The following is a 22,804-nucleotide window of genomic DNA, read 5'->3' as shown; positions in this document are numbered from 1 at the left end:
ACCCACTTTTAAACGGCTGGTGAAGATAAGAATATGAGTAAACCGTTTGGACCAGCGGCGCTGGAACGCCCTCCGCTGTGATCGCTGATCCTGCTCCCACTGAGCCGATTTCATCTCACCATCCAATTATTTCAGACTTACCACCGGTTCCAACATGCTCCCCAGATGATCAGACAATCAATGCAATGATCAGAACCACTGCAAGCCTCCACTTTTGGTAGCTTACAGGCTCAAGAGTTTCAGTCATTGAGCTTGTTAAGAACATCAATAAAAACTCCAGAAAGTCTGACCAAGATCCATTCTGCTGCTGAAGACAACGTTCACATTTATTACAGGCATGTGAGAGAATATTTCTAAGATTTACTTTGTAGTTTAGAATATTTAATGTTCACAATGGTAAATTTTTTATGCAATGGGTAAGTGATCTGTCTAAATGGAGAAATCTGGGACAGTCAAAGTTTCAACAAAGAACTGCATAAAATCTGACCAGTGTACATCTTACCCACACAGGGAGGAGACACCAAAACCATGTCACTGGGAGAGCCGGCACCAACAGAGGAACCAACAGAGGAACCAACAGAGGAACCAACAGAGGCACCAACAGAGGAACCAACAGAGGCACCAACAGAGGAACCAACAGAGGAACCAACATAGGAACCAACATAGGAACCAACAGAGGCACCAACATAGGAACCAACAGAGGAACCAACAGAGGAACCAACATAGGAACCAACAGAGGAACCAACAGAGGAACCAACAGAGGAACCAACAGAGGCACCAACAGAGGAACCAACAGAGGAACCAACATAGGAACCAACATAGGAACCAACAGAGGCACCAACATAGGAACCAACAGAGGAACCAACAGAGGAACCAACAGAGGAACCAACAGAGGCACCAACAGAGGAACCAACAGAGGAACCAACATAGGAACCAACATAGGAACCAACAGAGGCACCAACATAGGAACCAACAGAGGAACCAACAGAGGAACCAACAGAGGAACCAACAGAGGCACCAACAGAGGAACCAACAGAGGAACCAACATAGGAACCAACAGAGGAACCAACAGAGGAACCAACAGAGGCACCAACAGAGGAACCAACATAGGAACCAACAGAGGAACCAACAGAAGAACCAACAGAGGAACCAACATAGGAACCAACAGAGGAACCAACAGAAGAACCAACAGAGGAACCAACAGAGGAACCAACATAGGAACCAACAGAGGAACCAACAGAAGAACCAACAGAGGAACCAACAGAGGAACCAACAGAGGAACCAACAGAGGAACGATGATATCAAATACACACACATCCAAGTCATACCTGTAGACAAACCTTTTCATATTTCTGTATGTTTACTTCTCCTGTCTTTATTTCTGATAATTCTATTAGCAAAAATGTGAAAATCAGCTATAATTTTAACTGCATATTATTTCTGACATATTTTACATCATCACATCGTCTTTGTAACTCCAGACCCAGATCTGTTTCCAACAAAACGTCTCATCCTTTGTTTTAAGCTGAAATGTCGTCCATGTGAAGAGAGAAAGGAACAAGGATGAAGAGCTGACAGGAGCAACAGCTGAAACCAGTCAGTCACACCAGCAGCAGTTTTTTAAGGTTTGTAAGATCCAGCTTTTATTTTGGTAGTCCAACAGTAAATTTGCATATTACCTAAATATTTATTTTGTAAACTAAATATTTAGTTTGAAACTGTGACATTTATAAATGACTGAATGACCTGGTGTAAATATAAGTTTGAAACATGAACGCCCATTTATTTCTTTTATGACAGAATAAACCAAATTATTGGTAATTTTTGACTGTAACTTTACAAATGGCCTCCTGTAGAGCTCACTGTTATGTTGCCATCAGGATCTTTCTGGTCCCATTAAACTTCAGGTTGTCACTGAAAGTTTGCTGTTTTTTGCAGACGTCCCAGTAAAGCAGCATCTCGTCACTCTTCAGGTCTTCTTCTGATATCGGCTCTTGCAGCAGCTCAGCTGCTTCGCTGCTCCTTACAGGTTAGCTCCTCTGTTCACATTTAACGTGCCAATGTGGATTTTCAGTTCATTTAATTTACCTGTCATTTCAAAAATGTCCCCACATTTTGCCAAGTGGCACATGCTAATTTGTACCCGACTTGGCAGGCATAGTGAGAAGGCAGTTGGCTGAAGCTGAGGTAAACACTACGAGGTTTAATGAAATGTTTTCATTAAATCTCAGGAAGACAAAGTCTGAATGAGTTGGCGCTTTGGTCTCTGATCTGACAGAATACCGCATGCAGTCGTATTATACTAACACTAATAGTATGTTAGTATAATAGCATACTATTATACTAACACTGCTGATGTGCAGAGTATAGGGAGGGAGGGAAGATCATGAAAACATCCTGATCTTCACACTGAAGAAGATTTCTGCAGTGTGAAGATAACATGCCCTCAGAAACAGCAGGATCTCGCCTCCAGTTTGGTCCTGTCCAGTTCCCAGTTCCAGTGTTTTACAGGTAACCCAAACCTTCACTCACATCAGCAGTCAGATTCAGGTTCAGATAGAGAGGATCTAAAGGACAGAAGGTCAGCAAGCAGCACAGACTGAGCTGTTGTGTAACTGAGGTCAGGAAAATGGATTCTGTCAAATTCCCAGAGCAGGAACGTCACCTCCAACATGACGCGTACACAGAAAAGACTCGACTAAAGACTCGGCTCACTTCGAGTCCTCAGCAGAGACCCTGATGCCTTCTGCTGCCATTCGACTTCTGGAAGTCTGAGAGCATCTCGAGTCGCTGCGTTCGAGTTCATTCACTCTGCTGCCGATAAGAAAACTCTCCAGAGATGAGGAGAAAATCACTTGCTCTCTCTGAAGATGTTTCTTCTCCACATCATATAATGCAGCAGATTTAAGGTTCAGTCGGCTGGTCTCCAGCTCCAGCATCAGGACTCTGGATGAACCTCAGCTGGAAACGGACCAGCTTCTGTTTGTGGTTCCACTTCAACCAGTTCAGCTCACAGAGACAAACTGCAACATGAGACTTAAAACAAAACATCCTCCAGTGCTGTGAAGAAGAGTTCACCTTAGTGATTTCTTCTGTTTTCTGATAATCAGTCAATGCTCAGGTCAAATAAAGTTTAACATTATTATCATTCGATTTTTTAACATGTTGGATGTTTCAGATCAGAGCAGATCCTGTGTGTGTGTCGGTGTGTGTGTTGGTGTGTGTGTCGGTGTGTGTGTCTGTGTGTGTGTTGGTGTGTGTGTCGGTGTGTTTCTCTTATCATGCCAATAATTCATCAATTTATAACTGATCACAGGAACGTTAATGTTGGTTCAAAGTATCAACTGTAGGAAACATTTACCCTCTTCAAGGTTCAGATCATCTCAACATTCAAACCTCTTTGGATCCTTTGGATCCCAAACGGTTTTATTTTCTCCAGGGAACCAAACAGAACCTCCATCTGTGCTCCAAATGGCTGAACTCTCTCCAGCGTTCAGCTCCACAGAGGCTGGAGGTAACATCCACCCACTGGGTTCAGGTGTTCAGGAGAAGAGAAGCACTGGATGCCTGATGTGCAGAATGTGCAGAATTTCTCCTCTGACATCTGAAGAAACGATTCCAACAGATAAAAACTGAATTTGGCTCCAGATCGTTCAGGAATGTTCTGCATGCCAGAAACTCATTTTCTACAAGAACAACTTCCAAGCAGGAGCTCAGGTGGTGTCAAGATCTGCAACAAATCCGAAGGCAGACAGGAAATGAGACGGGTGCCTTTCAAAATAAAAGCTTTTGTGCTGTGTTCACAGGAAATCGTTCAATCTGCTGTGTGGTGCGGGATCTGGACGGGTTCTTGGTGCTGCTTCTGTCACAGCAGCAGATTCTGAAGCCATGTGAACTCAGTGAACATAAGGGTCCAAGTGTGCAGAAATGGGAGAACTGGGGCAGAACTGGTTACATCATGAGGACGACATTCAAGATGGCGGACCAGGTCACTGTTATGGCCTTTGTGAAAATAACAATAAATCTATAATAACTGATCAGTTTTAGGAAAGAAGGAGATCTGGCTGTTCAGAAGAGTTTCGTTATGACTGGCTGAATCCAGAACAAGCTGAGAATATTCACACATTCACAGTAGAGTGAAAAAATGATTTCAATACAATTGTTTTTTGTTTGGTGACCATTAACTCAAAACGTCACATGCAGCAATGAATTGTGGGTAATAGACTTCACCAAAGTGGAGGCTTAGCCAAAGTGTGGACAAGGGTGCAAAGGGGGCGGAGCTAAAGACTACTCAACAGAACCGGGTCAGAACCTGGTGGACTGGACCAACCGGAGCAGGAAGTTGGTTTTAATATGAAGGCCTGAAGTGGAGAGCAGCAGGAGCAACATTATTATTAACATTATTTATGAATATGTAATATATATAGTGCTTATATTATAAAAGTCCCTGCTTTGCTTTTAAAGCTGACAAAATGTCAGAAGATCAAAACTTTAATATATTAATAGAAATATAAAGTTGATTCATATTTATAAAAATCTTTTGATTTATTTACTGAGTTCATATTGAACTATTAAGATGAAAACTGAAATGAGTGAAATCGACTATTTGAGGGCTTTTAGTTTGAAATCTGCAGCAGGAAGTAGGTCGCTGTAGTTGGCTGCAGCTTCACTCCGGTCAGACCCGCGGAGCGGTGAGGATTACCGTGCGGGAGAAGCGCCCTGCAAGGACCGAGGACCGGGACCGGACCGGACCGGACCGCTGAGGACAGGAGGACAGGAGGACAGGAGGACAGGAGGACAGCTTCACTGGGACGTCATCTGGGTTCCATCTGGTTTTCTATTCTACTGGAAGTGGAGGAAAGGCGCAGAGAACCAGAGGTGCTGACAGGATCAGAGGAGGAGAGAAGATCCAGATCCGCGTCTCTGAACAGATTCACCTGAATCCAAAGAGAATAAAAACAGGAGAATCACTCATGGATTTCCGTGACTTATTAATAAGCAGCTAATTCTGTCCGGTCCAGTGGAATAATGTGATTTATCACCATTAACCCGGAATCATGTCTTCTGGTGGAAATCTTCCACTTTCACCTGGACGAGGCTGAGTGAGGAAGAAGTGGAGAAGAAGAACGTTGGAGGAAAAGAAGAAATTAAAAAAGAGAGAGAAGAGGGACGAGCGGTGGGTTCAGGTTCGGAGAATCACTTCACTTCTGGTGCCGGATGGTATTTCTCTCTCTGCGGGGATGGAGGGATGAAGCCGGGAGAGAAAAGGACGGGGAAGAGCGAGAAAGAGAGAGGAGGCAGAAGCGGAGAAGGATGTAGGCGCTGGACGCGCCCTGTGGAGGAACTGTGAACCCGAGCGGAATTTACTACCTGAAGGATTTTATTTCTCTGGAGCCTCTGGAGTTACAGCAGGATGGGATTAAGAGGAATAACTGAGAGCTGAGACAGGAAGGAAGAGAGGTAGACTATCTATCTATCTATCTATCTATCTATCTATCTATCTATCTATCTATCTATCTATCTATCTATCTATCTATCTATCTATCTATCTATCTATCTATCTATCTATCTATCTATCTATCTATCTATCTATCTATCTATCTATCTATCCATCTATCCATCTATCTTTCTATCTATAGTGTCCAAGTCTCCAAATTTCATTGATTCTCCATTGGGTTTGGATGCAGACGCGGGGGGAGGGGGGGGGGGGTCCAGCAGGATCCCCCCCGCGTATATATATATATATATATATATATATATATATATATATATATATATATATATATATATATATATATATATATATCTTAGCAAGGTCAGGACTGTCTGGTGCTTCCGGCTCCTCGCGCTCAGCTCAATGTGAGCTTCATTGTGCGCGTGCATGTGCGCGCGTCGTGGTTGGGATGCGCGCTGCGGTTCCAGCTGCCAGGCTGCGCTGCGGTTTGTCAAAGTGCACACCCGCAATAACTACACCCCCCTCCTCCCCCCTCCGCTGCGCCTCTGTTTGCACCTGCAGGCTGCGGCTGTTGGCGGGACAGAAAGCCGCAAACCTTTCTGGCTGCGCAAACCAGCACAGAGACCAGCACGGTCGTCTGTGCTGGTGTTGTCGACGTCATGTAGCTCTTGTAGATGAATAGTGTGTGTGTGTGGTGTGTGTGTGTGCGTGGGTGTGTGTGGGTGGGTGGGGGTGTGTGTGTGTGTGTGTGAGACGGCTTGGTCCACATTCAGCTGGGCTCGCGGGCAGATACTCCTGCATCATTAGATGATGAAACGCAGTAAAACCAAAGAAGCACTAAATGGTTCCTGTCTTTGGTTTTTCATCCTCATATTTTTCAGAATTTGTTCAGCAGAAACTTGGTTGCTGTAAGTCTCCCTGTTGGAGCAGAAACGTTATGATGATGCGTTCAGGGCTCATGGGGTGGAAAGCTGCAGAAGTCATGAGCTTCACCTGCAGCTGCAGCTGATTGTCTGTTTGAAGATCCATCAGTTCATGTTTGTCTAATTCTACACATTTTCCCTTCAGCTCAGAGACAGAAGTTGTTTCTTTATTTTGGTTGGAAGAAGCTCAGATAGTTTATTCTGTTCTTTTTTTCCTTAGAAGGCCTCAAAGCCATAGAACCAGAACCATCTATAATAGAACTGCACTGCTAATGGAAGAGTTTGTAGATTTGCTTTAGCAGGGTTTACTGTGGAAACCTGAACTGTGGGAACTGGCCATGGTGAGGAAATGATCCCACAGAGGATTTATTTCATTGTTTCATTTTAATGCGCAGATCATCAATAAAAACAGAATCATTTGCTCCAACCTCTGAAAAGTCTTTAACTGGAACATCTGCAGACATCTGGAAAGTCTTTTCCTGTTTGTCCATCACTGCTGTGTTGGAATTTCACCGTTTTCACCGGAACGGTAGTTTGCACTGATTGATCAAGGCAATAAATTTGTGCACACGAGTCCCTGATGCTGGTGCTAATGGCCTGTGAATATGGTGGCATTATGCAAATACATCCTGTGCTCTAGAAAAGGCTAAATGAGAAGCCGGTGATGTTAGTTGTGTTCATCGTCTCATATTTAAGGCTGCCAGGCGGCGTTGCTGTGTCATTAGGTTAGGAATGAATGTGAGTCAATTCCAGCTTCAGACCTCAGGATGTTGGAGCTAACAGGCTCTAGCAGCAGGTCTTCATGCTCACTTCAGATTTCTTCACTGAAATAGTTTGTTTTTTTTCTTTGTGGTCGTTCAGGCGACGAATTAAATGCGACTGCAATCAATCTTCTGTATGAACGGTTTACGGTTCCAAAGTGACCCGCAGAAGAAGAATGTAGCCGCAGTGCAGAAAAGATGGCCGTCGCACCGATCTTTTTACAGCTGTAAATATGGCCGCCGGCGTCTCTGAATGGAATTTAAAGTTGGTCAGAGTGACCACATGGTCAGCAGACGGTCAGCAGACGAAGGACGCTGAGAAAAAGCTAAGAGCTAGCAACAACGGCCTTTAGTGGAGCACTAACTGTAGCTTTCAACCCGGTTCTGACCTGGTTCTGTTCGTTTCCATCACATTTCAAAATCTGGCCTGAGCTTTTGGTTTCTTTTTAACAGTGAACATCAGTGTATTTTTGGAAGATTTCAGAACGAGCCAGACAAAGTAGCTCATAAGCTCACAACCAAAACAAACACACTAGCCTAGCTTAGCAGGAGAAATCCAACAACTGCTAAAACCTGACGCCTCCATCTTGTTTCCATCTGGTGAAGAAGGAAGTTGCTCTCAGTGTCTTCAGAGGTTTTTGTGTCGTTTCCTTCAGTGGTTCTTGTTGCAGCGCCCCCACAGGCCAGGAGGGGAACAGGTTGGTTTGGGTCAGAACCACAGCAGTTGGAGGTGGAGCAGCTGGTGAAGCTCTGGTCCAAGTAGAACCGGGTCGACTGGACCATCAGGAGGGAAACAGGCTGAAGGGCAACATGCTGAGTAGGAGGGGCTCAGGTCACATGATGCAACACACAGTGGATGTGACTGGATGTGTAGAGAGCAAAGATTAACGCAGGAGTCCATCTAAGGACCGAAACTACCAGGCACCAAACAGACACTTTCACATGAACTCCCAAATAAAACACATTAAATTTACCTGTCCAGGTTTTCACCCGTCTGACAGCGAACCACAGCGTCCTGCAGAGGACATGCTGGACTTCTACTTCTATTTATTCAGACAGAGAGAGCAGAGGAGACGGCAGATGATGGGAGAGTTTTCCTCTGGCTGCAGGAAGCCGTCCTCATGCAGCTGACTGAAATCAGATGCATGAGTGTGAAGGTGTGGGTCAGTGTGGAGAGCAGCAGCGTTTCCTCAGGACGCCGCCATGACAGCAGAGCTGCTAAAATCCACACAGCTTTTCTTCTCAACACAACACAAATAGAAATGAACAGATTTCTCACATTTTTAAGAATTTCAACAGGAATAAAAATGTCAAGACAGTTTTTACACTTCTCCCTATGAAAAATCAGATTTTGGGGAAAAACCTGACATGTATGGGAGTTATCCACAAAAGTTATTTTTATTGCTTCCTGCTTGTTAGTTATGTTGGAAATATGGTAAAATGTTTTTCTGCGATGTCAGTTTGAGTCACTTCTCCTGATTCACGAGAGAAACTTTATAACTTTATAACTTCTAACTTAAAATGTAACAATCTGACAGCACTGACACTGAAATACTATTACAATGACTTTATGTCATTGTAATAATGACTTTATGTCATTGTGATAGTATTTCAGTGACATAATACTGTCAGAGAAAGGCTACAGTAATTTCATCTTTGTATCCATTTTTATAATTAGAGCCTGTAGAGAAGAAGTAACATAGAAGCAGAATTTGTTTAATTTGTTTCTTAGAAATGCAAACTAAAGTTTTTAAAAATAAATGCTCTAAAATCATGCAGAAGGTCTTACTGTCTCCTCTGGTCCATTAATCTGATTTTGGTTCTTAGAAAATCACCTGAGCTGCTCTGCTATTAAAAGATAAACATAAAACAATTATTTTAATCAAATGAAAGAACATTATGAAAAGTGATCTGGCATATGAAATGCTAAAATGGAATATTACAATAATAGAAACATATGGACATTATTGCTAAATTTTCATCAGTTATTATTTTAAATAAAAGCCACAGATTACGATGTTTTCTTTTTTATGACTTATTAATTAATCCACTTAAAGTTTTAAAGGCATATTATCGGAAACACACAGCTACATAATCAAGTCTTAAAAATAAATAAGATTGTTGGTTTCGATCCAAAATCAGACAAAGTCCAGCCATTATAGAGCTCTACATCTTTTCTTTATCAGTTCTTTGCACTATTACACGACCATTTTCAAACTGACAAACATTCCAAACAAGAGGGAGCCGCACCTCTGATTCAAACCACCTGGCTTTTAAAGCATGGCCAGGACTGATTAAGGGGCGGAGACAACTATTACATTTCCAGGTAAACGAAAGAACAAACATTTGTGCTAAACAATATTCCTAAACAAATATTCACAGAATTACAACTAACAATTTAACAAAAACAAAAATAAACTGGAACCAAACAAAAAATAAAACAAACATCTCTCCTCCTTCTCAAACAATGGACCTTCCCAGTAAGGTAAATTGGAAACGCCTCACAAAGATTCAGTGACAGATGAATGTTGTTATTATTCTGGGTGTTGGCTGTTGCCATGCCAACACCCTGAACTAGTGTACCCACATTGTGTTGGTGCCATCAAGTTACTCTAAATAAGTAGCTTACTGTGGCTAAGGCAGGATTAGTCGCTGGCTGACTGAACTAGTTGGGATCATGACTGAATCTGTAATTAAAGCCAACAGATTTCCTTCTGTTGCTGCAGAATCGTCTCAGAAATGCCACGCAGGTTCGCTTTAATTGGAGCTGAAAGCTTTCCTCCCTTCTCTACTCACAACCCTGCTTGGGGGAGGATGCTCTGATGGTGTGTGTGTGTGTGTGGGGTGTGTGTGTGTGTGTGTGAGCGTGCACGGTGCTGCGCGGGCAGGGGGGGTGACATGACAGATGTAAGACATGTTGGGTGATAATGAGCTGTGCTCTGCAGATAAGATATGTGTGAATGTGACACAATGCAGACAGACATTTGGCTTCGTGCCGAAAACAACTTCTGTCTGTTGCTGTTTCTAATCCTGGTTCTTGATGCTCCGGTCTGGTTCTGGTACCGGGTCCAACTGGACTTGACTTGCAGGTTGTCACCTGATGGCTGCAGCTTCACCTGCAGGAATGGTTTGATGGTTGTTGATGTTCTGTTGGAGTGTTTCTGTCGGGCTCCTGGGAAGGTTCTCCACTCCTCCGTGTTTTTGTGGATGAACGTTCTCACTGAGGTTCTCTGGAGTCCCAAAGCCTTAGCGATGACTCTACAGCTTCCAGGCTGAAGTTCTTGAATCTCATCCTGTGGAAACTTGCTGTGCTGCTTTTTGAACTTTTTTTTTTGCCTACTTCATGTTGTCAGACAGGTCCTAGTTCTAAATGCTGAAACGTTTTTCTCAGCAGTGGATTCTGTTTAGACAAAGGTCAAAGGTTTTGTTGTATTTAGGAAGTTAACAGAATATGACTTCATTGTTCTGTTGAGATCGAGACTGAATGTAACATTCTGGATGAATCCATGCATGTGGTTCAGGACTCCCTGGTGGCCATCGTCCTCCTGCAGAGAGAAGCTGACAGATCTGCTGAGTTTGTGTAACTGCAGCAGCAACGTGAAGCATCCTGACATCATGTTTCCATGTTTCCTGCTGCGGGATGCATGGTAGGCGTGTCAGCTTCGAGTCCTGAAACACCGACACGTCCCAGAAATGTGTCACATTTCTTCAGTCCAGTCCAGAGATCAGAACCAGACACTCAGATCGTTTTGATTTATAACACGTCAGCAGATTATTCTGAAAAAACTCACCTGAAACTGAAACATTTCTGATAAACAGAAACTAGCAAGAGGAAGAACAAACAACACAAATATTTGTTGTTGGATAAAAGAGACCCTGAAGTTTTTGTCTGAAATCTTTGTACCTGGAGAGAAACCAGACCCGGATTCAAACCCACAACCTGCTTGCTGCAGGGCAGCAGAACCACCAGCTGCTCCCCCAACAGTCCCAAAAATAATGCAGCTTTTTGAATAAACGAGACGTTCTCCTTCACCTCTTCTCAGCCGGCCGAGCTTTGACTAGACCAACATTAGAGCTGGTCTCACTGATGACAATCAGTTAATGGAGGATTTGACTAGGACCAGCTGGCCGACACTTCCAGTCCTCATGACTGTTGGGATCAAATCCATGAACCCGTCCACTCTGACTGGTTCTTTTTACTGCTCTGATCGATTCTTCCCTAAGAGAGATTTATATTAATAACTACCATTTACTTCTCAGGTTACAGTAGATATAATTCAAATTCAAAGGTACTTTTAACAAACATAACATATATACAGTTACTTACTTAGAGTAAAGGAGGAATCTTAAAAGTTATTGATTCAGAGAGGAAACTTTTTCTGAAGATGACTGCCAGCAGCAATCATCCTCTTCCTCATGTTGAGGTTTAGAATCAGCAGCGTCTTTGCTGAGGTCACTTTAATAACTGAGCTCATACGCTGAAGCCGTTACCATGGCGAACAAGCCTTTTTCCTGCTGGGACGGAGCAGCTGTCACAAAATAAGACTTTAAACTTTTATGTGTTTTCTATTTCCATGTATATTTAGAGAAACCTCTGAAACCTCAGAGCTTAATCTGGGCTTTAGTTTGGGTTTATAACTGTGGTCAGGGTCACACTACACTCTGAATACTGATGGGCTGAAATATGCAGCCAATAAAATGTCTCCTAATTCCCTTTAGATGCTTTGGTTTCTGCCAGATGATCTGGATGTGAAACAGAACCTGTCAGCCGGCCGTTCAGCTTGATGATCGTTTCCTGACCATCGGCTGCTTTCTGAGGCTGAAACATGCAGCAGGCATGAGGCTGGCTGGACGCTGCAGACGCTCAGACGCTGCTCAGACGCTGCAGACGCTGCAAACGCTGCAGACGCTGCAGACGCTGCAGACGCTCAGACGCTGCAGACGCTGCAGACGCTCAGACGCTGCTCAAACGCTGCAGACGCTGCAAACGCTGCAGACGCTGCAGACGCTCAGACGCTGCAGACGCTGCAGACGCTCAGACGCTCAGACGCTGCAGACGCTCAGACGCTGCAGACGCTGCAGACGCTGCAGACGCTGCAGACGCTGCAGACGCTCAGACGCTGCAGACGCTCAGACGCTGCAGACGCTGCAGACGCTCAGACGCTGCAGACGCTCAGACGCTGCAGACGCTTCAGACGCTGCAGACGCTCAGACGCTTCAGACGCTGCAGACGCTGCAGACGCTCAAACGCTGCAGACGCTGCAGACGCTTCAGACGCTGCAGACGCTCAGACGCTGCAGACGCTGCAGACGCTCAGACGCTGCAGACGCTCAGACGCTGCAGACGCTTCAGACGCTGCAGACGCTTCAGACGCTGCAGACGCTCAGAAGCTGCAGACGCTCAAACGCTGCAGACGCTGCAGACAACCGAGGCCATCGCAGCTGGAACTCACCGATAATTCAGATATCAGAAATAAAAGCAATCCTGGTTCCCTCAGTCTGAAGCTGTTACTTTTATTTGAATGCAGATCATAACTGGTGACTGAGTGAAGGAGATAATTAACATGGCAGGATTTTAGCTGTGATGTTAGCAGAGCAGCGTTGGGTTGCAGGAGCAGGAAGAAGGAGCACAGTGTTGGTTTTTTGTGCTTTGGGGCAGCGACTCTGAGTGGATTAAATGTTGCATTTAATTATGCAGCCTGGGATCAGGAAGCCGCAGATCAAACTAGGTCCATGCCAACAATAGCTGCATTTAGCCTAGCTGGTTAGCGCATCCCATCTGTTCACACTCAGATTAGCAGCTTGCAGCAGAACACCTACATGCTGGGGACGTTCACACACTTTCTGCTAAATTCCTTCACACCGATCACAAACATTTCATTTGGCTTTTTGAAGGTTAACAGAAGTTTTAGAGGATTGAAGCTTTTTATTCCTGATTCCTTTAGTCTCAGTTATGATCCACATGTTTACCATAACGCCTTGAAAACGTTTTTACATTTTGTAAATTACAAACACAAAACCTGAAGATATTTTTATGGAACATATCAACCCAACAAGAACAGGACATTTCAGGATTTGCCACACTTTCTGAGCTGGATTTAGGCCGGGACTTTGACTAGGCCGTTCTACCCCATGGATCTTCTTTGATCTGAAACCATATCATATCAGACTGGTTCTCTGATGGGAGCTGACCTTTGACCCCAGTCTCCTGCAGCCTCTAACTGGTTTTCCTCGGGGGTCATTCTGATTTAGCTCCGCCCATTTTCAGAAACATCCCCGCAGTATGATGCTGACACCACCGTGTTTCACAGCTGGACTGTTAAAGTTATAAATGATCACAGAGCTTGAGATGAAAGCTGGAAAAGTAAATCCTGAGTTTAGTTTCAGAGGTTAACGGAGTTCTGGTGGGTTTTACTAGATTTTTATTCATTTATGTATTTATCTTAAATAATCTTTTGTGTCTTTATTATTTTTGTGACCAGTTCAGTAAAGTTCTGGTCTCATCTGAACAGAGCAGCAGAACTTTTTATAACCTGTAAATGAGATTTTATGTCTTTCTTTTAACACTGAGCTGATCTGAGTTGTGTTAGTGTTTAAGCTTCTCCTCATGCCCCTCCCTCACCTGTTGCTGACTTCCTTCATGATGCTTTTTGTTCTTTAATTTTCTCTCTGGCTTTTGAAAGACACTATGAATGTTTTAAACATTTAAATCATTTAATACTTTGATTGTTTGATTTGCTTTCCTCCATCTGCTCTGTAAACAGTAAAGACTTTCAAATATCTGCTGCCTCTTCGCCAGTTTTATAGCAAACACTATAAATAGCAGCCAGTTAATTGCAGCTATTGGCTGAATATTCCTGTATTCTTTTGCTAATTTTATTTTTTTAAGCCTTTCCATTTGACATTAACCTGAACTCTGCAAGCTGCTAGCCTGCAGCAAATGTCTTTCTGCATATGGCAGAGGAACTGATATGGACTCTTAGAAGATGCAACGCAAAACACTTGATCTTTTTCAATTAACAGTCCAGTTACTGTGGCGGTTTTATTGATGCTTTGAAAGTTAGTTTTTCATAAATGTTACCCAGAATATTTCCCAGCCAGTCCTGCTGTACTCGGTTGATGAGCTAATGTACCAGTGGTGTGTTAAACCCTGGGGATGTGCTTGGTGCTGATAATAAGCTGTCATTTTGTCAGTCAGGATGTTTCCATGTTTCTGCCTCCCACTGAGGCACAAACTGTGATTACAATGCAGCGACAATCAAATACAATTGGCAGCAAACAATGAGCAGAGATGTTTTTCAGTCTTCTGTCTCAGCTTCATGTTTTGGTCCTTAAAGGAAACAATGGTAGAAAATTACACACAGAGAACATAGATCTGTCTTTATAGATGTGTTGAACGATTTGCCTGATGTGCATTTTGTGGTTTTTGTGCTTCAACAGCTTTAAGAGGTAAATTATTCTGACGTCAGCAGAAAAACTTCAGTTTGAACGACATCAAGAAAATCAAAATTAATCAAGATTTGTACAGCAGCTTGTTACCGTAACAACCACACTTTTAACTCTGATAACATCAATGTTACTCATCATGACTGTTAATCTACTAAATCTGGCCTCATCAGCAGAGAGTTAAGAAGAGATGAGTTTCTCTGCTGGATCTCCACATGTAGCAGGAAGTCGGTTGGTTAGCAGGTTGCCACGTTGCTGCAGCGGCCCTGCAGGACCGGACAGCAAAGATATGACTCAGCCGTTTACCAGCCCCTCACCATGACTCAGCACATCCAGGACCATGTGTTTGTCACAGCTGGACACACATATGGACATCCAGACAGACTGAACACGGCACAGTTCAGTAAGATAAAAGATCAGCAGCGGCACAACGAACTGAAGCTAAAAACACTCAGAGGATCTTTGTTGGTTCATGTTGTAGCTTAGCAGCAGCGTCTTAACGCAACTCCTCAGAGATGCTGGTTCAACGTCTACGAGGCCAGCGGCGGCCCGACGGTACGGTGGCCCGGCGGCGGCCCGACGGTACAGCGGCACAGCGGCGGCCCGTCATCAATAGAATCTTCAAAAACAGACGTAATAAATTTTTGCTGCATTTCATAAGGCACAGTAAGTCACCTCAATGATAACAATTCTCAATAATCCTTCATGTAGAAAAGATTCATTCAAATAAAGTTCAATTCCATTTTTATCAATCTTTAAAGTATTTTTGAAGGTTTGACTCATTAAAAGAAATTTTCTAAGTAAAAATTAGAACATAATTCTAATCTATAAAATCTGAATTTCTTTGAGTCTTTCTTTGAACGCGCTTGCTGTATTTAACAAAGGTTAATAAAGTAATTAAAAGCAGATTTGGGTGCAACAAAGTCAACTTTTGGTTGATGTGGAGCTTAGAAGTGAATAAAAAGAATATCAGGTTATTAAATACAATATTTTCTCAATAAATTTTATTTTCTGATCATTTTGCCTTAATTAAAAACAGAAAGATGGTAAATTTGTATCGTTCTTGGATTGAAGTGAGGGTCATCACACAATCAGCTCAGGGCCACAACTGGCCCCCGCGCCACATTTTGGACAAACCTGATCCAGGATGCTGCGCCTCAGTGGAATAACCACCCATGTAGGAATAACCGGGCTTGGGTCTGGTACAGTATGTGGCCCCTGGTGTGATGCAGGGGTCATCCTGTATGACCTGGGGGTCATGCTGTATGACCTGGGGGTCATGCTGTATGACCTGGGGGTCATCCTGTATGACCTGGGGGTCATGCTGTATGACCTGGGGGTCATGCTGTATGACCTGGGGGTCATGCTGTATGACCTGGGGGTCATGCATGTATGACCTGGGGGTCATGCTGTATGACCGGGGGTCATCATGTGTGACCTGGGGGTCATGCTGCGTTCAGGTGTCTCTCTGCCTCTGAGTCACAGCCAGCCATTCTGACCGCACAATAAAACAGCTCAGACACCTGCTGCAGCCGTTTCCCTCTGCTGCAGCCGTCTCCGTCCGCTGCAGCATGATGTGGCGAAGGCTGGGAACTTCATGGCTGTTTGATTTCACTGAACGGCCCTGAGCTGTGGGTCCGGGTCCCTCCTGCTGTTTTCATCGATGCAAAATGTTTCAAGCTTCCGGTTTTCCTCCCCTACAGAGGAGAGCGAAACATGATGAGTCTACATCATTAGTTTTTAAGGATTTAACCTCCAGATTCCACATCTGCTTTGATCCAAACTGGACTTTTACCCGTAAAGTGAAGGATTCAGACTCTATGACAACATACAGACACAGGCCGGTGTGTGTGTGTGTGTGTGTGTGTGTGTGTGTAGCTGATCTCAGGTGATGTCGAGCTTACGGACAACAAGCTGGTTGGCCTTAATCTCTTCCTGCATGTGTGCAGAGGCACTGGATGTGTCATGTGGATCACCTGCACCACGCTCACTCACTCTGCATGATAAGCTGGTTAGGGAGGCTTTGTCTCTCTGGACGCTCCAGTTGTGGACCAGGAAAATCCTCTGGTTGTGGACATTTGAAACATTTGAACCTTAGATATGTTATTAAAGGGGATCATCCTCATTTAGCCTGGAATCAGCCTTTTCTTTAGGCTGGATTTGGTTGGAAGGTTGTAAGAAATCACATTTTCACAGTTTTATCTTTTAACATTCAGCTGAGAGTCTGCAGCTTTCTGTCTCCTCCAGCTGCTGATACAACCTGGAAAGGTCTCCTTCCTGACCAGAACATAAAGTATAATGTCTGGACGTAGGTCTGCCTCCTCTGTCTCTTTAAGGTCATTCTGTCTGAACCCGCTGTGGAAGTTTTTATTGTAACTTTTGATGCAATAAACAGAAATGTTCACTAATAAAAGCTGATAGATATGACACACACAGAGAATCTCATCGTTTTCATGTCAGGAACGTTTCGGATGTGCTGTGATCAAACTCTTGTTAATTTGAGATAAATTCATTCAAATCATTTTTTGATTCAATGAATGTTTATGTAAGTTTCATGTGTTCAGTTATTACAACATGAATGTCTCATAACAGTGGAAGAAGGTAGAGTTTAAATTAATATTAGTTATTTTAAACTGGACAGAAATGATTAGTATCTCAGATTGTAATTTTAAATGAAAGTAATTGAATATTCTTATTCATGTGTCTCTTTTTTAAAGATTTGGACTGTTTGCTTATTATAATAGACACTTGCATGAATCTTTGCTTTTTATCATTTTATCTTACTCATATTTTATTGTGAAGGACTCTTATTGCATCTTTAGCATGAAAGATGATCTAGCATGGAGCTTTTCCTCCTGTGTTCAGGCTCTGGGCCTGTTATTGTGCCTGTAATCTCCATTAATCTGAGTTTTCTGCCTCACTATAATTCTGAATAGTCAGGTACAGATTCTCGGCTCTCCTGGATGAATTTTCCTCCTGAATGTCTGCGTGTTAGAATCAGAGAGATGTGTTTGCTGTGAGATTGCTGTATTATAACATGTTGCTGAAACAGATAAACTTTGTTCTGGTTTGATTTCTGCTGCTTTCCTGACGTTCGTCCCTTCAGGAGGAAAAGCTCCGCAGCCTGACAGTGTGTGTGTTCCTTCTTCCTGAGCGTCTTTGTGCAGGTCTGTGTGATCATTATGTTGAGATCTGAAGCCATCTGGGTTGACTGGCTCATTTGCATATCTGGTGTTAACCCTATAAATATTCATGACCAGAGGCTGAGCTGGGATGAATATTCATCTCTACTGGAGGCTGAAGCTGGAGTGGAGAGGCTGAGATTCTGATCTGCAGAGCTCAGCCACTCCTTCACGCTGGACCAGGATGTGATCGCCGTGGGCCTCTTAGTATTCCTAGTGATGCACCATATGTATGCAGATGATTACATTTGCTTAAGTCACACAGTGACTATATTTGCCAAAGTGTGCCTGCGAGACAGAGGCAGATGGAAACAGAAACAAACTCTCCTCGTCTTGGGACAGAAACATTTAAGGATGCTGAAACGACTCTTTTGAAGTGAGCGAGGAACTGTGGGGGTAATTAGTCACAAGATGCAGCGAAGCATAAAAACGCAGTCATAACATTTGTTAAATTATCAAACAACCAAAACTAAAATCCATAAATCCTAAAAACATCTGGTTAGCAGTCGGTGCAGGATAAGTTTCTGTGGCCTCACATTGATACACAACTAAAGCTTTTCCAGGTTGACCCAAAAGCAGGAAGTGGACTACAGCGCAGGGCATTCTGGGTAAATAGAACCAAAACAAACATGCTAGTCTAGCGCTAGCAGGAAAAACGGCTCGTGGTTTTTAGACTAAAACAAATGAAAAATTCTCCAACACTAAAATCTGACACCTCCATCTTGTTTCCATCTGGTGAAGAAGGAAGTTGCTCTCAGCGTCTTCAGAGGTTTTTGTGTCGGTTTCCTTCAGTGGTTCTTGGTGCAGCGCCCCCACAGGCCAGGAGGGGAACAGGTTGGTTTGACTCAGAACCACAGCAGCTGGAGGTGGAGCAGATGATGGAGTTCTGGTTCCAGTAGAACCGGGTCCCTAACCCTAACCCTGACCATCAGGAGGAAACAGACCGACATCTCACAACTCGTATGGTTTATTATCATCATAAGCTCTAATTATTCTTTACCATACATGATTTGGGGATAAATGTTTCTCTGGTCATAATATTTTTTTGGAATTATGGCCTTTCTGTCTGCTGCTTGTGAATCTTATTTTGACAGAAAATGAAATCATAATTATACCAGGATCTGTTTATGTAACATCAACACAGCACAGGGCTGTTTGGACACAATATATGGGATTTCCTTTTCTAATGCAGGCATCCATTTGTTCGATGGCAACAACATTTGACCAGTCAGATGGACTCACATCTGACACAGACCACAGCAAGATGCTAAGTAAAACACAGAGACAGTGACGTTCTGACGATGGTAAAAAGTGAAGACTTGAGGTTCGAATTATTACTTTGATAAGCCCATTATTGTTTTCTTATCTTTAAATATGATTCTTTTTCTCTTGGGAGAAAAAAGCACATATATAGGTCAGTAAATTCAGGTATTGTTGTACTGAGGTGTGTTTGCTGACAGAAGCGTTGCTGGATTAGTAGTTAAAAAGTTTGAGGTCTGGATCCATAAAGCAGAAATGTTGGAAAAAATTTAAATACATAAAAGACACACGTTGGCCAGTGTTTTGTCTGATGATGCTGGTTGTGTTGTTGTTGTTCCACTTTGTAACAGATTCTGTAAAAATGGTCAGAAACTATTTTATTTGCTGTTCTAGAGGTTGAAGTCTTTCTGGCTTCGCTTGTTTCTCTGGTTTCCATTTGTTAACAGAATCATCGTTACATCAGTTGATTGGATGCATTTAGGCGACAAATCTCTTAAGTTCCTTATAAATGTAATATTTCATGTAATCTGAGCAACCATAGATATTCTGCATGTAGAGACTGTTGATTCCCTGTGAAGAGTTTTAAATGAATTTCTTCTAAAAGACGAATGTGTTGTAACTTCCAACATTGTCTCCTAGATGCAGAACGTATTTTGAAGAACTATCTGGTGGCTCCACAGTTTTATTTTTACAAGAGAAAACTATTAACACTAAGTATGCTTCTCAATGCTGCAGCAAACTGGAATCCAACATGGCGGCTTGAGAGTTCACACGGCACAAAGCCAAACGGACACTAAGCCGCAGAGAGATGTGAATTACTGTCTGAATGTTGTTGGATTTTCATCACTTATGGAAAAAGTTGAAGATGAATCTGTGTATTATCATTTTTATCAGCTTTTAGTACCAGAACCGTGGAGTGAAGAGACTCTTGAGACGCGGTGAATCTCCTCTCTTCCTCCACTCAGCAGACAAACCCAACCAGACCAGATTCCTCTGAAACTCATTCATACATGTTAAGCTTTTTGAACCCGTCTGGATTCAGGTTTGGGTTCTGATGTCGGAACGCATCACATTAAAATGATCTATTATATGTAGTCATTTAGCAGCTCATAGACCATCCTTATCTCATGCTCTGTGGTGAGAATCTCTGAGTTTTTGATAGACCGGATCATTGTACAGAACGACGCTGCACCACTTTTACATGCTTTATGCTTCCAGAATGCGCCCACATCGCTGAGCAGAGAACAGAAAGAGAACAGTCGCTGCAGCCCGCCCACACATCCAGGAGCATGTAGGATTTATGGATAATCTTTGTACCTCTCTGCAGCTGACAGCCAAAACCAGAAGAAGAGTTTCCAACTTATCTGTTTCTATTTAATGAGTGAGAAACTCTGCTTTGAGGGAGCTGCTTTTACTTTTCACTCAAAATCAACTTTTCAGCTTAAGATTCACAATGAGAAGTGAAGTTAGGACACAATCTAGTCACAAACATCCAAGATCAGGAGTTCAGTGATTTTCACATGCAGTTCATCACAGCAGGAGGCGGCGCTGATGTCTAACAAGGTACTGAAAAGTTACAGTTTCAAAACTGTTCAAATGTTTCATCATTTCACTCCAGAAAAAAAACTATTTCCAGACAGTTTATCAGGAATTAGTTGATCTTGGGCTGGTGGCCAAAGAGTCGTGAAGAAATACAGAAACCAGGTGCAAAGAAACCAGGTGTGTCTGTAGGCTGCAGGACGAGAAAAAACAACTTCTGTTCATTAAAGAGCAGAAGATTTTTCTGTTTTTGATAAAAACAGTTAATTAGATTTTCTTTTCAGTTTTTTTATACTTTGAACCCATAATCTCATACATCCTCATCTGTAGTTTGTTAGCCCACTAATTTGTCAGAAATATTTGAGTGAGATCAAAACCCTCACATGGTTTTGGTGGAGGTATTTTCTTCTGTCACACTGGCTCTACTGGTCCCAGTATAACTGATGTGGAAGTTAAAGATGTAAGACGAACAAAGAGCTGCTGTCTTATTTCAGGATTATTTTGAGACTGTATTTTCCGCCATGGTTTATTTTATTTTATTTTATTTTGTGTGTTTGTGTGGAATCTGAAATTTGACCCGTTCTGAGCACACAAACGCTGCTCACACACCTGGACCCGCAGCGCTTCAAAGAAAACACCAGGAGGTAGAACTGAGAGCCTCCTTGAAGAATAGACATGAATTATTCACTTCATCAGATAAGAACACAAAGAGGGAACTGAAAGAGAGACTGAGGGAGAAATGGAGCTGGAGGTGAAGAAAGAGAGTCAGACAGACGGGCAGACAAGGCTGTGGGCTTTGTGCTGCATTAGCTCTGATAAAGTCTGAGAGAACGTCCTCCAGAGGTTTCACAGCTCCCTGTTCTCGCCTCTAAAAAATCTGCAAGGAGGAAAAAAAATCATTTCATAGGTGAAAATAAAAAGTTAAGATTCTTAGTGTCAGAGTTCAGAGTTTTCGGTTATCAGAAATAAACTATGCACCTCTAAAATCAGCGTGTTTCTGTCTCTGGAGCCGAACTGAAACCTTTTATCCAGAGAAAATCCCAAACCTCGCTGAGCTGCAGGATCCCAGCAGCTTTCCACCGAGATTCACCTTATCAGGTCCAAACGTGGCCCGGTTCTACCCGGCCACTAATGCGGCGCCGCAGCATTAGCTGCAGTGGAGCAGACAATCCGGATGCTCCATGCAGCTCAATGAAACTTGTAGCTACTCGGTGCAGCCGTTTTCTCAGCCACACACAGTTGCTGTAATCTGTTCTGCAGTTGGCAGTTCTTTTGTAGTGAGAGTGATTTGGGTGGTGCAGAACCTGCATGTTCACTGAAACAGACAGGAGGAAACATGGAGGATGGAGCAGACACATGCTAACTAGCTGCCATGTTGTCCACCAGAACAGCCACTTCCTGTGAGCCAGCCTCCAGAACCGCCAGTCTGCAGGGACGGTTTGCTGCATTGCTCAGGTAGTTTTATGATTTATGTCAACTGCAATACAAAAGAAAGGCCAGAGCAGAGCAGCAGAGACGCAGCTGCACCCAGTCAATGCATCACATTTATGAGACACCAGCATCTTTTCAGAGCCAATCCTACATCTTCATAACGTCTGAAACTCAACATGCTGCAAAACGACTTCTGGACCTGATTCGGACCCAGACAGACCACCTATTGTCAGTTCTTCACAGTTTCATGTTGGGAAACAGGAAGAGGTGGAGTCAGCCGTCAGACGGAACCATTGCACTCTGGAAGTGAAGGGGGCGCTGTAACAAAGACCTTAAAGAAGCAGGGTGGAGGACGAGGTTGGAAAGTTCTTCACTGATTGAAGATATTTAGAGAAATTCTTCTTCTTTGATTAAAAAAACGCCCTCTGGTTGATTCTTGAGTTGCGATAAGAACTGGACTTTCCTCTGAGCAGCGCTGCGGTTTGGCCGGCAGGACGTTAACGTTCTGTAGTCCTGCAGGTGATGTCAAGAATCTCCAGATCTGTGACTTGTATGTTCAGCTGGTAAACTAAGAAAATGCTTTTAATATATCATACAACAAAGGAGTGAATGTTAATATGTCAGTGAAAGGAAATAACTCCATATTTTGTTAGAAATACATTTTAATGTGACATAAAATAATATAATATAGGTTCAAACAGTAACGCAGGGTTGGGAGGTGCTGGTGCGAGAGGCGGGATCACCTGGACAGGTCTAATAAAGTTTCAAAAGAACAAAAACATGAAACAGCGCCCCCTTTGTTTCCGGA

At 43.1% G+C, this 22,804-nt stretch overlaps 1 protein-coding gene across 2 annotated transcripts in view; it reads left to right on the top strand.

Annotated features, from left to right (window-relative positions):
• Window positions 1-4,663: 4,663 nt before the first annotated feature.
• LOC116709303 (leucine-rich repeat and fibronectin type-III domain-containing protein 5-like) overlaps window positions 4,664-22,804 on the top strand; it is an 84,619-nt gene continuing 66,478 nt past the window's right edge. For both annotated transcript variants that reach the window (XM_032547740.1, XM_032547739.1), the window contains exon 1: window positions 4,664-5,460. The gene's annotated coding sequence lies outside the window, so the exon portion shown is untranslated. The remainder of the gene's footprint in view (window positions 5,461-22,804) is intronic.

This window comes from Xiphophorus hellerii, chromosome 19 (genome assembly GCF_003331165.1).
Source record: "Xiphophorus hellerii strain 12219 chromosome 19, Xiphophorus_hellerii-4.1, whole genome shotgun sequence".
Lineage (NCBI taxonomy): Eukaryota > Metazoa > Chordata > Actinopteri > Cyprinodontiformes > Poeciliidae > Xiphophorus > Xiphophorus hellerii.
This window is presented reverse-complemented; position numbering and strand designations above follow the sequence as displayed.